At 35.4% G+C, this 12,738-nt stretch overlaps 1 protein-coding gene across 3 annotated transcripts in view; it reads right to left on the bottom strand.

Moving 5' to 3' along the window:
* Positions 1 to 12,738, bottom strand: part of MARCHF1 (membrane associated ring-CH-type finger 1) — a gene marked incomplete at both ends in the record, with an annotated part of 467,270 nt that overhangs the window by 337,390 nt on the left and 117,142 nt on the right. The window lies entirely within an intron of this gene.

Consider the following 12,738-nt stretch of genomic DNA (forward strand, 5'->3'; position numbering starts at 1 on the left):
CTTATTGTACTTGGCTTTTGGAAAACACACAAAGTTTAAGTTAAATTAGCAATCTCATAAAACACCATTGGGGACATTTATATTAACCAAGGATTATGAGTAGGAAAATAAGACTCTGACACTTATCAGTAATATCTTGGAGTTATAGAACACGTCTTTTTAAAAAACTTAACATCTTTTACAGCCTTCTTTGTGACACTTCCAAACAGCAGGAGCTCCTTAAAACAGTTATAAGTGTTGTTTTCAGGAATACATTTCTAACAATAAGTTCTTACCTTCCGAGCTAAGAACAGGCAGAGTTTCTAATTATATCCATTTACAGACATGTGTCACTTAACAGGGATTTGTTCTGAGAAATGAGTCAGTAGGTGATTTGGGTGCTGTGCAAACTTCACAAAATGTACTTGTGTACACCTTGATGGTCTAGGTCACTCACTGGACTTTGCCTCTTCATACTGCCAAGAGACTTCTAAACACAAGGTGTTACGAGGCTACTGCCAAGCCTCACATGGCACACCATATCACAGCAATTTTTTTTAATAAGTAAAAGGAGTTCACTCTAAAATAATGATTCAAAGTATAGTGAAGTAAATCCATGAGCCAGAAACTCAGTCCTTTCTTAGCAAGTAATATGCCCTGTACATAACCGCGTGTGCCACACTTTCATAGGACCAGCAGCAAAGGAGGTTTGCTTACACCAGCACCATCATGAACATGTGAGTAATGGGTTGCACCGTGATTTTAAGATGTCTACAACATCACTGGCATTGGTTATTTTCATTATAAGCTCACGGAACCGCCTTTGTATATACAGTATATTGTTCAGCAAAATATTATCTTAAAGTGCATAACCAAATGTTAGTGACAAAATGTAGCCTAGCTTCTCAGCTCAATGGCCTTTTGAAGCTGAGGAACTTGAACACAGCCCAGTGACAGATTCCTCATTCCAGTAGTAGCCTGAGAATCTTTTTTTTTTTTTTTTTGTGGTACTAGGGTTCCTGGAAGCCCTTCTACCTCCGGGCTACACTCCCAGACCTATTTTTACATTTTTATTTGGAAACAGGTTCTCCTAAGCCAGCGCGTGCGGCTGGCTTTGAACCTGCGTGATCCTCCTGTCTCTACCTCCCAAGCGCGGGGATTACAAGCGTGCGCCACCACGCCCGGCTCTGATAATCTTAGAACATCCTGCCAAGTGCAGAAGGAAAAATTCCAGTGCTGTGTGTGAATGTATGTCCTGATCATTCATAACTATATTATGAGACTACAATGCACCAATGAAAGCATATAAAAAGTAAATTTAGAATATGACATCCATTACTTAAAAATAATGATTAAAAAAAATAAATTCTTATTATATGAAGAATAAAAAACATGCCGCAACTCGTTTTAGCTTTCCCAAATTTCCCATTTGGGAGATCTTTTTGTCTCTGAAGAAGTCATATCAACAAGGACTTTTAACATAATGGAGAAACATTGCTTCCCTTGTAAAGTTTTACAGCCTACTTTTCCACTCTACCACCCTCCGTAATTAGAAATAGTTTATTGCAGGTCTTTAGTTAAATGCATTACACTGTCAATTAAATATCAAAAATAATGTGGAGTAATTATTTTTCACAGCATCCAAAGCAATTAGCAATCTGGCGGTTTAAAACATTTCAGGGATTCAAAATAGCACATTTCAGAGCACTAAGAAAAGTAACATACAGAAAGGTTGCACTGCGGATTGATGAGTTATTACTCCAGATGACAAAATACTCGAGTTAAATGGATCTGAACAATGTAAATAAGAAAGTGATTAAAAAAACTTTCATAAAAATTAAGCTGAAAACATTCAATGAAATGGATTTCTTAATAAGACCAACTATCTAATATAAGTAACTCATTCTTTGAGGCACAGAGAAATGGTAAAGGGACTTGAAAACAATTGTTTGAGTGAACAAATTATTAATGCTAACATTTTAAAATACATTGCTTGAGATTTTATGAAAAACCTTATCTATTTAATATAAAATCTGCATACAGAATTAATTTGCACTCCCCTGAAAGTAAATATTTCCATGTTCCCCGCACACACTATCTGGGTTACTCATCTGCTTTTAATTGCATTTCTTGAAGTGTGCTAAGAGTAATTGAAAGTGGGTATCATTATTCAAAGGCAAAAAGTGAAATGATAGATAATGACCCAAGTGATTTGTATAAACAAATATCCTACTTCTAAGTTGACTGACATTCTCTTCTGTAAAGTTTTAACTCTATCGTTTAATATTACTTTAGTGCTTATAATAAAATGTTGAGCTCATATGTGAATAAAACGTGGCCTATAACACTATGAAATCACCAATGTCCACTCTGGGATGTGTTTGTAAAAATGGCCAACTTCTTATTCCCTACTCAGATTCTGGGATGAAATGAAGTTGTTTCCTTTGCAGCAATGCTTTTGAGGTATTTAGAGGGTGTTAGTTGGTTACTCCTTAGTTTCTATCCATATTTGTTGAGCTCCTACTTGGCACTAAAAAAGACATGGAGAAGCCATGAGACAAAGATTACTTTTGTTTTCTCTTTGAGTTGGTGTTCACACCATGACCTATTCTAGAGAACTTTGAAGGCTGAGAATCACTGAGATTTTTGTGATCTCTAATTTTTGGACTTGCAAACTTTCTTGTTCAACTCAAGGTGATACCCGCTCCTCCCAATTACAAATGTCTTCTCTGAAATCAGCTTGTGCAAATAATCTTTTTTTTCAGTACTGAGTATGGAACCCAGAGGCATTTGACCTCTGAGCTACACACCCTGCCCTAGTTTTTATCCTTTATTTTGAAACAGGGTCTCACTGAGTTGCAAAGGGCCTCACTAAGTAGCTGAGGCTGTCCGCGAACCGTGATCCTCCTGTCTCAGCCTCCTGAATGCTGGGCAAATCATCCTTTTGAACTATTTTACTGACCTGCTGTCCACAGGCCATCATGAAAAAATGCTATTCAACTCTGGCTACACCGAAGGAAATGCACATCACAATAATATGTCAACCGCATTCTCATTTTCTTTTGTATCTTTAACGTGATTATCTAGGCTAAATAAGTAAAAGAATTAAAATGCCAGTTTTATGTAAGTAATGTGTTAATAATAATCACTGAATATCAAACATGGATGCTGCACTGCTTGTTATGGGAAAACAGAAAATAAATGTGATCCATAGCTATGAATTGGAAAACTTATAATTTAAGTTGGACATATTCACTTGAATTTATTTACAAAGAAGGTGAAATGTGAGCAATGGCAGGCAGAAATCAAACAATACAGCTTTACTGTAGTTTTTTATGACCTTAAGGAAATATATGTGAGAATATAAAAAGGCTTATGATGTTTGCATTACTGTGTGTATCATATCATATTATAAAAAAGAAATGTTCTTTAGTGAGTGACTTACTCTACATAAGAAGCATCTGATAATTTTGTTGGCTACCTTAAAAATAAAAGTATCATCTTGTGGGGAAGTCGATGTCAAAATGGTCTCCAAGAATATAGCTTGAGTGCAGGAGAAAATTGAAAGAGGAGAGAGAGACACACAAAGAGAAATTCATTGTCTTACTCTTCAGATCCTTGTGGGTAAGGGATTGTTGCCACTGCCCTCAATAATAGCTTTTCTTCTGTTATCACAAAACACTCGGATTTTATACTGCCTCAAAGAAAAAATTTTCACTATTAATGTTAAAATAAAAATCTAGAGGCAGTGTAGATAAAAAAAAGAGCTAAAAATGTTGATTTTTGGAACCTCTGCAGACAGATTTATTTCTGCACAGGCTAAAGTTCTCATCATATCCTTAGGTATGAGAACGTACCATCAACCAGAAGGGCAGGAAAATTATAAGCGTTTATAATTAATCCTAAAGCACTTTAAACTGTAAGTATCATCAACAATATATCAGAATAGAAAAGTGGTCATTAAGCATTCGTGTTAATTGCTATCTAACCACTGAACCAAGCTAATATGAGATGCAGCAATGATCAACTTATATAATGATCACAGGAAATTGAGATTTAACTAAGCTTAATTTTTAATATGCTACTTCAAGCAGATATTTAATTTAATAAATAGGAGCATCGTGCATTCTCAGTGGACCAACTTGACAACAAATGAAAATTGGGGGATAAATACAAGGCAATTGGGTGTATCTTATGGAGAATAATTTGCTTTTAATTCCGGAAATAGTTACTGAATATTTCCTTTGTGACAGACCCTCTTGGCATCGTTGGTACAGAGATGGAAGAGACTCAGAGCTTAGAGTCAGGAGGAAAGAGAAACAAGTGCACACACTTTTACAGAGAATGTGATGAGAGCCGCGATGGTGGCACACTGCGCACTATGAAAACTTTGAGAAACGATGCTTGACTGAGATTTGGGTACAGAGAAAGGTGAACTTAGACTCCAAAGAAACAAAATCACAAATGATTCACATGAAAATGAAAACTGCCATTATTCCAAGGGTTCTGGAAAATATGGGGTAGGTTGCACAATGCAGAAAGCATCGTTCACATCCTAATGCATGCAACTGGAGCTATGCTATGGGGAGCTCTTCACATGAAAGGGACACGCACGGGACACCTGGAGCTCTGAACCCTGGCAGCCCAGCCTGGCTGAGTTCTCCATGTGCAGCTGATCGACTCACCTTGCTTTAGTTTGTTTAATATAATATAATCTTAAAATAAGAACTTTATTTCCCATAGAAAACCACAGCTCCCTGCCCATATGCATGTGAAGATTTCCTCAACTATTTTCTTCTTAATATTTACCCATTCCATATCATAGCCAGTCGAGTGTAGTTATGACCTCGCCCACTGTTCCCTTTCTTCAGCACATTTATAGATAACTGAAAAGGTGGCTTTCAACCTTACATGTGAGACTCTTGTCTCAGACTTTGGAAGGATATTTTCCATCGAAAACTTCTGAAACTGAGCATGTATCTCTTTAGCTAATGTTTCATTGAGAAGTATGTTTTGGAGGATCACAGGTTTGTGGTCAGCCTCAAAAACTTACAAGGTCTTCTGCAACTTAGTGAGACCCTGTTTCAAAAGTAAATAAGTAAATAAATAGGACTAAAGTGCAGTAGAAACCCCCTGAGTTCAATCCCTAGTACCAAACAACAACAACAACAACAACAACAACAACAACAACAACAATAACAACGTCTCAATTATTGTATAAGCCCTCCTGCTACAGAGTAATAATAAAGTTATTTTTTATTTTTTTTTTCCGGTGTGGGGATGAAACCCAGAGGCATTTGACTTCTGAGCTACACCCTCCTGCCCTATTTTTTATTCTATATTTTGAAACAGGGTCTCACTGAGTTGCAGAGGGCCTTGCTAAGTAGCTGAGGCTGTCTGTGAACTGGGATCTTCCAGTCTCAGCCTCCTGAATGCTGGGATTACAAGTGTGCAATTCCATGCCCATGAAGTTAAATTTTTATAATGAAAGAAACAATTTGAAAACAAAGGAAAGAAGGGAAAATTCAGTAACTGCTTCCTTCTTCACTTGACTATACATCTTTGAGAATTAGTTTTTCTTCTGTGTGTGTGTGTGTGTGTGTGTGTGCGCGCGCGTGTATGTTCCAAGAGTTACTCTCTGGATACTCTGAGAACTAAACCATGCATGCTGTAACTCACATCAATTGCTTCAGTGATTTTGAAGTTGGAGCAACAGAAAATTCTCCAAGGATGAGGAAACAAGAACATAAGAGTTGTGCAATAATTTTTAAAGATTTAACACATGTGTAACTGGCATACTGGATGGAGTAAAAAGAGATAATAGAGATAAAAAAAACAGTTATAAGATATAAGGGTAATCTATGTCAACTGCTGTTCTATATACCTATATATCATTAACTATATACCATTAGTGAACAACTGGAACTTAAAATTTAAAAATAAAATCATTTTAAGCCAGGTATGGTGGCGCAAGCTTGTAATCCCAGCATTCAGGAGGCTGAGACTGGAGGACCGTGGTTTGCAGACAGCCTCAGGTACTTAGTGAGGCCCTCTGCAACACGGTGAGACCCAGTTTCAAAATAAAGAATATAAAAAAATTAGGGCAGGGGGTGTAGCTTGGAGGTCAAATGGCCCTGGGTTCCATCCCCAGATCCGCAATAAAATAAAATAAAATAAAAATTTAAAATAAAATTATTATTTAAGCCAGGTGTGGTGGCACACGCTTGTAATCCCCGCTCTTGAGAGGCAGAGACAGGAGGATCGCGCAGGTTCGAAGCTAGTTGCGCTGGCTTAAGAGACCCTGTTTCCAAATAAAAGAAAGTATAAAATAGGTCTGGGAGTGTAGCCCAGAGGTAGAAGGGCTTCCAGGAACCCCAGTGCCACAAACAAACAAATAAATAAAAAATAAAATAAAATAAAATAAAATCATTTTTAATAGCATCCAAATTATTTATGTGTAAATCTAACAAAATACTTACAGGTACTATTTATTTATTTATTTATTTATCTGCAGTACTAGGGATTAAACTCAGACATTCTACATTTGAGTTATACACCTAGCCCTTTTAAATGTTTGAAACAGGGTCTTGCTACATTGCTGAGAATTTTGCTACACTGCTGAGGCTGTCTTTGAACCTGAGATGCTTCTGTCTTAACCTTTTAAGTACAGGATTACAGGTGTGGGCCACCAGACCTGATCATTTGCAGGTTTTATGTGGAAAACTTTAACACCTTGATAAAAAAAAAAAAACAAAATCTAAATCATAGCAGTGACAGTGTATGTTCACAAATAGAAAGGCTCAATCCTGTTAACACATCAGTTCTCCTTAACTTGAGCTTTGAATTCAGTGCAATTTACAGTATAAATCCCAGCAAGATATATTTTGTAGATATTGAAAAGCTTTCCCTAAAGTCTATGCGGAATAGACGAGCTAACACATTATTGAAGAAAGACAAAACTGGACACATAGGACCCTGTTTCAAAATGTAGTTACGGTAATCAAGATGATGTGGCATTAGAAAACTAAATATATTAAACAATGATCCATAACAGAGAATCCATAAACAGATTCTAAACAAAGTCAATTTGTCTTTGACAAAGAAGCAAAGCTAATTTCAATGGATAAGCTTCCACAAACCGATGATGCCCATGGATGACAAGGATGTAAAGAAACAGGAACTTTTATCCATTGTTTTTGGGAATACAAAATGCTACGCTTTGGATGAGAGCTTGTAGTCTTTTACAAAGATAAACAGTCTTACCATACAATTCAGCAATCATACTCATATATAATTCAAAAATATATCTTGTGAAAAATCTAAATGTAATGTAAATGTTTGTAATAGCTTTATTCATAATCACCAAAAACTGAAAGAAACTGAGATATCCTATAATAATTGAATGGATCAACAAATTGTGGTACAACCACATAATGTATTACAACACACGATGTATTATTCATAAATAAACAAAAATTAATTATCCAGTAATAAAGTAATACACATGAATATTAATTGCAGAGTGATATACTGAAGTAGCCATACTGAAAAGACTCCAATTTCATGATGTTCTAGAAAATTCTAGAACCAATGGAATGCTATGGTGACTATAACATAATCAATGACGGGCAGTGAAACTATTCTGTATGGCAGAGTAATAGTAGATACATCTCATTCTGCCCTTGTGAAAAATCTATAAAACTTCACAGCTCAAATTTTTCACCTTCATATATGCAAATTAACACCATTTAGGAGGGCGGGGATCCCAGGATGCAAGGTAGACTATGAGAAAATAGGAATGTAATTACATATGCATAGAGAAATCTCACTGAAGAGGGTGAGGAAAAATATACCAATTTAGAAATAAGTGGAGTCCATAAAGTCAGAGGCAAAGATATTGTACATAAGTAACTACGCTTCAGCTCACAAACTGTTCATCCTAGAGGCATTGGGGAATGATTCTGATACCACTATGAATAGATGCTGGATTGGAACAATTAATAAATGTTTCATAGTGAGCCCCAGGTTTCTCAGTGTTGGAAAAGGAGGTTACAGATAGGGAAGCAGAGAAGGCATATGCCTTTTTTCTATTGTACAACATATTTTTATCTTAAAAAGTTAAGCAAGAGCCAGGCGTGGTGGTGTACACCTGTGATGCCAATACTGGGAGGCTGAGGCAGGAGGATCACAAGTTTAAGGTCGGACTCAGCAACTTAACAAACCTTCAGCAACTTAGAAAGACTATATTTCAAAATCAAAAAAATAAAATGGAAAAGTCTGAGACTGCAACTCAGAGCTAGAACCCTCCCTAGGTTCAGTCCCCAGTACCATACACACACACGAAAGTTCAGCCAGGCCGTGACTTAACACTAAGTGTATTTTTTCAGGTAGATGTATTGAGAAAATGAATTGCCATATGAATTTAAGTTCTGATTATAACAACTTGGTGATCCATCTCAAGGAATTTTGTCCTTTGTCTTAATTGTTGTTGGAATGAATCTGTGAATGTTTTGTGTAAAAATTTCTAAAATATAGTTTTCATATGGCACATGGAGCCTAAAAGTATGGCTTCCAGGAAGATCATTTTCTTTTTTTTTTTTTAACTCTTGTGCTGTTTCAGTTGGTTTTAAGATGACTGTGTGAGGACTTTAATAATTTATTTGAATGTAATCTTTCTTTTAAGTTTTATAAAACCATTAAGATTAAAAGATGGTCATGAATGGTCATGCACGCATAACTTTCCGTCTGTTTTGTACATGTTAAGGTTTAATGGATCTGCAATCTTTACCTTTCTCATATTATAAGTGGAAATCTTTACTGAATTTTTTACAAGACTCTTTCGTGACACTATAACCCCTCTAAAAGAGGTATATGTTATCTTTTTTTACTTTGGCCTCTCAAGAACTCAGAAGCCAATTAACAATATAATTTAATGTTTTGTAATGTTTCTAGAGTAAATACACACTAAATATGTTTTACTTTAAACATTTGTTAGTGTTTGAACATCATCAGCTACTGGTGTGTGCGTGTGTGTGCGTGTGCGTGTGCGTGTGTGTGCGTGTGTGTGTGTGTGTGTATGCAGATCTTTTAGGCTTATTTTTAACCTAATATATCTTTGTAGTTCCTTCAAAGTTTTTTTTTTTTTTACAAATTGTAAAATGTGCATCCAGATAAATATTTCTAGGATATAATTATATGTCAGACTAGTCAGTTCTAGTACTTACTCATAATGCACATTCATTTCCACTCTACATTCATTCTCCAACAGTGATACTTATTTAAAATGAAGAAAAAGCAGGGGATGATGGCCCATGCCCGTAATCCCAGTACTTGGAAGGCTGAGACGGGAAGATTTCAGGTTCTAGGAGAGCCTCACCAACTTAGTGAGACTCTCAACAACCTAGTGAGACACTGTTTCAAAACAAAACAAAGGACTGAGAGTGTAGTTTGGAGATAGAATGCCCGGGGGTTCAATCTCTGACACCGCAAAATAATAATAATAATAATAATAATAATAATAATAATAATAATGAAAAAAAGAAACAATACAGTTCTAACGTCATTAATCTTACCACCTTTTTCTTTACATTGTAAATTAGCTGCTAATAATCATGATAAGCATAAATTTCTTGAGCAAAATTTTATAACACTACATTTTTGGAGACACATTTATGAATTTTCTTCCTTATGTGATTGAAATCAATTATGCTACATAAAACCTATTTGTTTCTAATATTAAAATTATTTTGTACGACCCACTCCAAATTATATTCCAATGGCAAAAATACAACACATATGGCATCGAAGACACAATCTCCTTTCATCACTGCACAATTTATCTGGATAATGACTAAGGCCTCGACTACCCAGGTTCCTTCCTTTTGCAGTTGGCTTACTACACACCATCTTTGCCATTTCCCCCAAATGGCTTTGTCCACGTCCCCAACACACTAACTAGCATAGTCGTTAATATCTAGGTTTGATATATCACACATCAACTGATTATAAAGCAATATCTAAAATTGAAAGAGATGATAAGCCATATCAACTTTTACTGGCTTCATTGTAATTATAAACCAACATCTGAAATCAAAAGTGATGAAAGCTCTATCAATTTTCATTGGCTTTCTTTTTTCCTCTTTTTCCGAGAAGCTGACCCTTGTGGTAAGCCTCCTTAGCTCCAATTCTGTGTTTGTCTCCTTGGGATTTCTCCCTCCTCCTCTCAGTCTTGTCATGTTCTCCATACTAGGCTCCTTCAACACAACTCTGCAGTGTCTTGTCTGCTTCCCGTCTATGTGAACTTTGAAGCACATGAAGTCCATCATTAGCATTCCTTCTGCATTTTACGATCACTAATTTTTCATTGTCTGCCTCTCTAGCTCCACTGAGGGTGCTCTAAGAAAGGGATAAGGTGTTTACAAAGAGCTCTCTTAAATCCCCAGGCCCAAGAAAGGGCCATAGTGCTCGAAACTGTGCAACTTTAAAATACCAAATATCAGTATTAACACTGAAAGAAAAATGAAAATTGTCATAACAAAGAAAATATTTTCCAGATCTTCATGAAACCCTAAAATTTATAACCCAACTTTTAACACTGTCTACGTGGATAATTTATAAGTCTACTCTAAGACATATATAGACAAAGCCATTTTGTGGATATGAGAGAAACTACATATTTACTTAAATACAAATAAAATGTTGGCACCAAACCAGTGGCCTATAAAATATATTGTAGGGAACTATTCAGCATTTGATGCTAAAGGAGAAAAACACAACTTAAACTGAAAGATTATGAGTTTTCTCAGACTTCAAATTTTGCCACAAGAGGAAAGAATATCTATGTATGTATATATATATATATATATATATATATATATATATATGTATATATATACACATACACTATTTATAGTATATATAGTATTTATGTCTGTCTATGTCTACATAGTAGAGTATAAATATGTAGTATATGTATAGTGCATGCACTATATATACATATATATATATATATATATATATAGAGAGAGAGAGAGAGAGAGATTGAGAGAGAGAGAGAGAAAGGGAGGGAGGGAGAAAGGGAGAATATATACACACATGCACAAATGTGTGCTTGGAACTGCTCCCATGAAAGCTAAATTTGGGTATGCGAATAGTAACTTTTAAAACAGCATCTGTGAAGATTCATCTAAAGATAAATTTGACATTTAAAATGTATTCTCTTTCATGTGGGAGAAAAAGTCAAACTGGTAATAAAAGAAAGAAACAAAACTTTGTTTTCTTGACACAATAAAATCAAAAGGAACTTTGCTGGGCTTCATACCTTTCTAAATTTCACCTGCATGGTGACAACCAAGTAGTGTTCAATTTCCAAGGATTTTTTCACCAGAAAACATGAATAGAGTCATGAAAAATAGCTGGGAAGCTCCAATATGACATAATATAATGCTCTGCTGCCATATTATATATTTCTTTTTAAGGGGCGATTTATTTATTTTTTAAATTTTTATTGGTGCATTGTAGTCATACATCTTAGTGGAATACAAGATGGTATAGGCATACATGCTTGTGTACATATGATATATTTCTAATTACATCATTTTAAGTAACAGTTATTAGACCATTTACAATGTGTGAAACAGCTTCTTGAACCTTAATTCATAATGCACAAAAGGCAATGTATAAAACTTTAAATATAACCTAGAAGAAGTAAGGTTAGTGTAGTCTCTCACCTCCCAAAATAAATAATAACAGTAATTCAGAAAAGGGGAAAACCAGGAATAAATGGTATAAATAAGTTATTACCAGCGTGTTTAGTCACATTCAGATATCAGGCTTAATTTCCCCAAGTATAGTTTAGGACTTGGGAAACTTGAAAATATATGCAAGCTTAACGAGGGCTTTGGAGCAATCAGGTATAAATAGTAGGCTATTCTTCAGGAAATTTGTTACAAAGATGCTCCATGACCTTTGGCGATAGTAAATCCCAGTAGTAAGAACAGCTCAATGCCTTGGCTCGGATGATGAGCAGACGTAATTTTGCACATGCAGTAGGTTGCAGAAATGAGGCCCTGACCCGGGGGACAGCAATTCCAGAACAAGTGTAAAATCTGCTTCAGGGCCACTAATGCCTTGCTTTTTTTGACCTTGAAATTCACTATCAAATAAAAACACAAATTACACATTATATGTTGCTGCTGTTGAAAAATTCCTTCCATGTAGAATCTGTCAGAAAACCCACAGGAGATAGAAAAAATGCTGAAATAAGAGGGCCTTGTAAAGCAGTTTACCTATTAAAAGATTTTAGAAAAGCTCACTGATATAAGAAAAAACTAAGGCTGTTAAATAATGTTAAGTAATACTAAAACAGCCATTTTATATTCTAGGTCAATGATGATAATAGTAATAAGAGGAGCGAATGCATATTCGTGAATTATCTCATGATTTAGGTTAAGTTTATATAATGCTTTGCCTATGTTTCATACTGTTATAAACTAAGGTCCTCTTGTCATTACTATATTGCCTATGACCCAATGTGCACCAAAATCTCAAGGTTTTATTTTAGATAACATTAGAATAGATTGATAGAAAGAATATTGAGGACACTCCTCCAGAATAATGAACTCTCCTGAGTCAAAGGAATCACAAATTTACACCCTTTAATATTACTCTTGTTCTAGGTACTTGAAACTCATTTTAGATAGAATCAAAGGTCCAATAAATAACACTGAACACTGGGAATTCTTGAACCAGGACTAGGCT

This window comes from Muscardinus avellanarius, assembly GCF_963383645.1.
Source record: "Muscardinus avellanarius genome assembly, chromosome: 14".
NCBI classification, from domain to species: Eukaryota; Metazoa; Chordata; class Mammalia; order Rodentia; family Gliridae; genus Muscardinus; species Muscardinus avellanarius.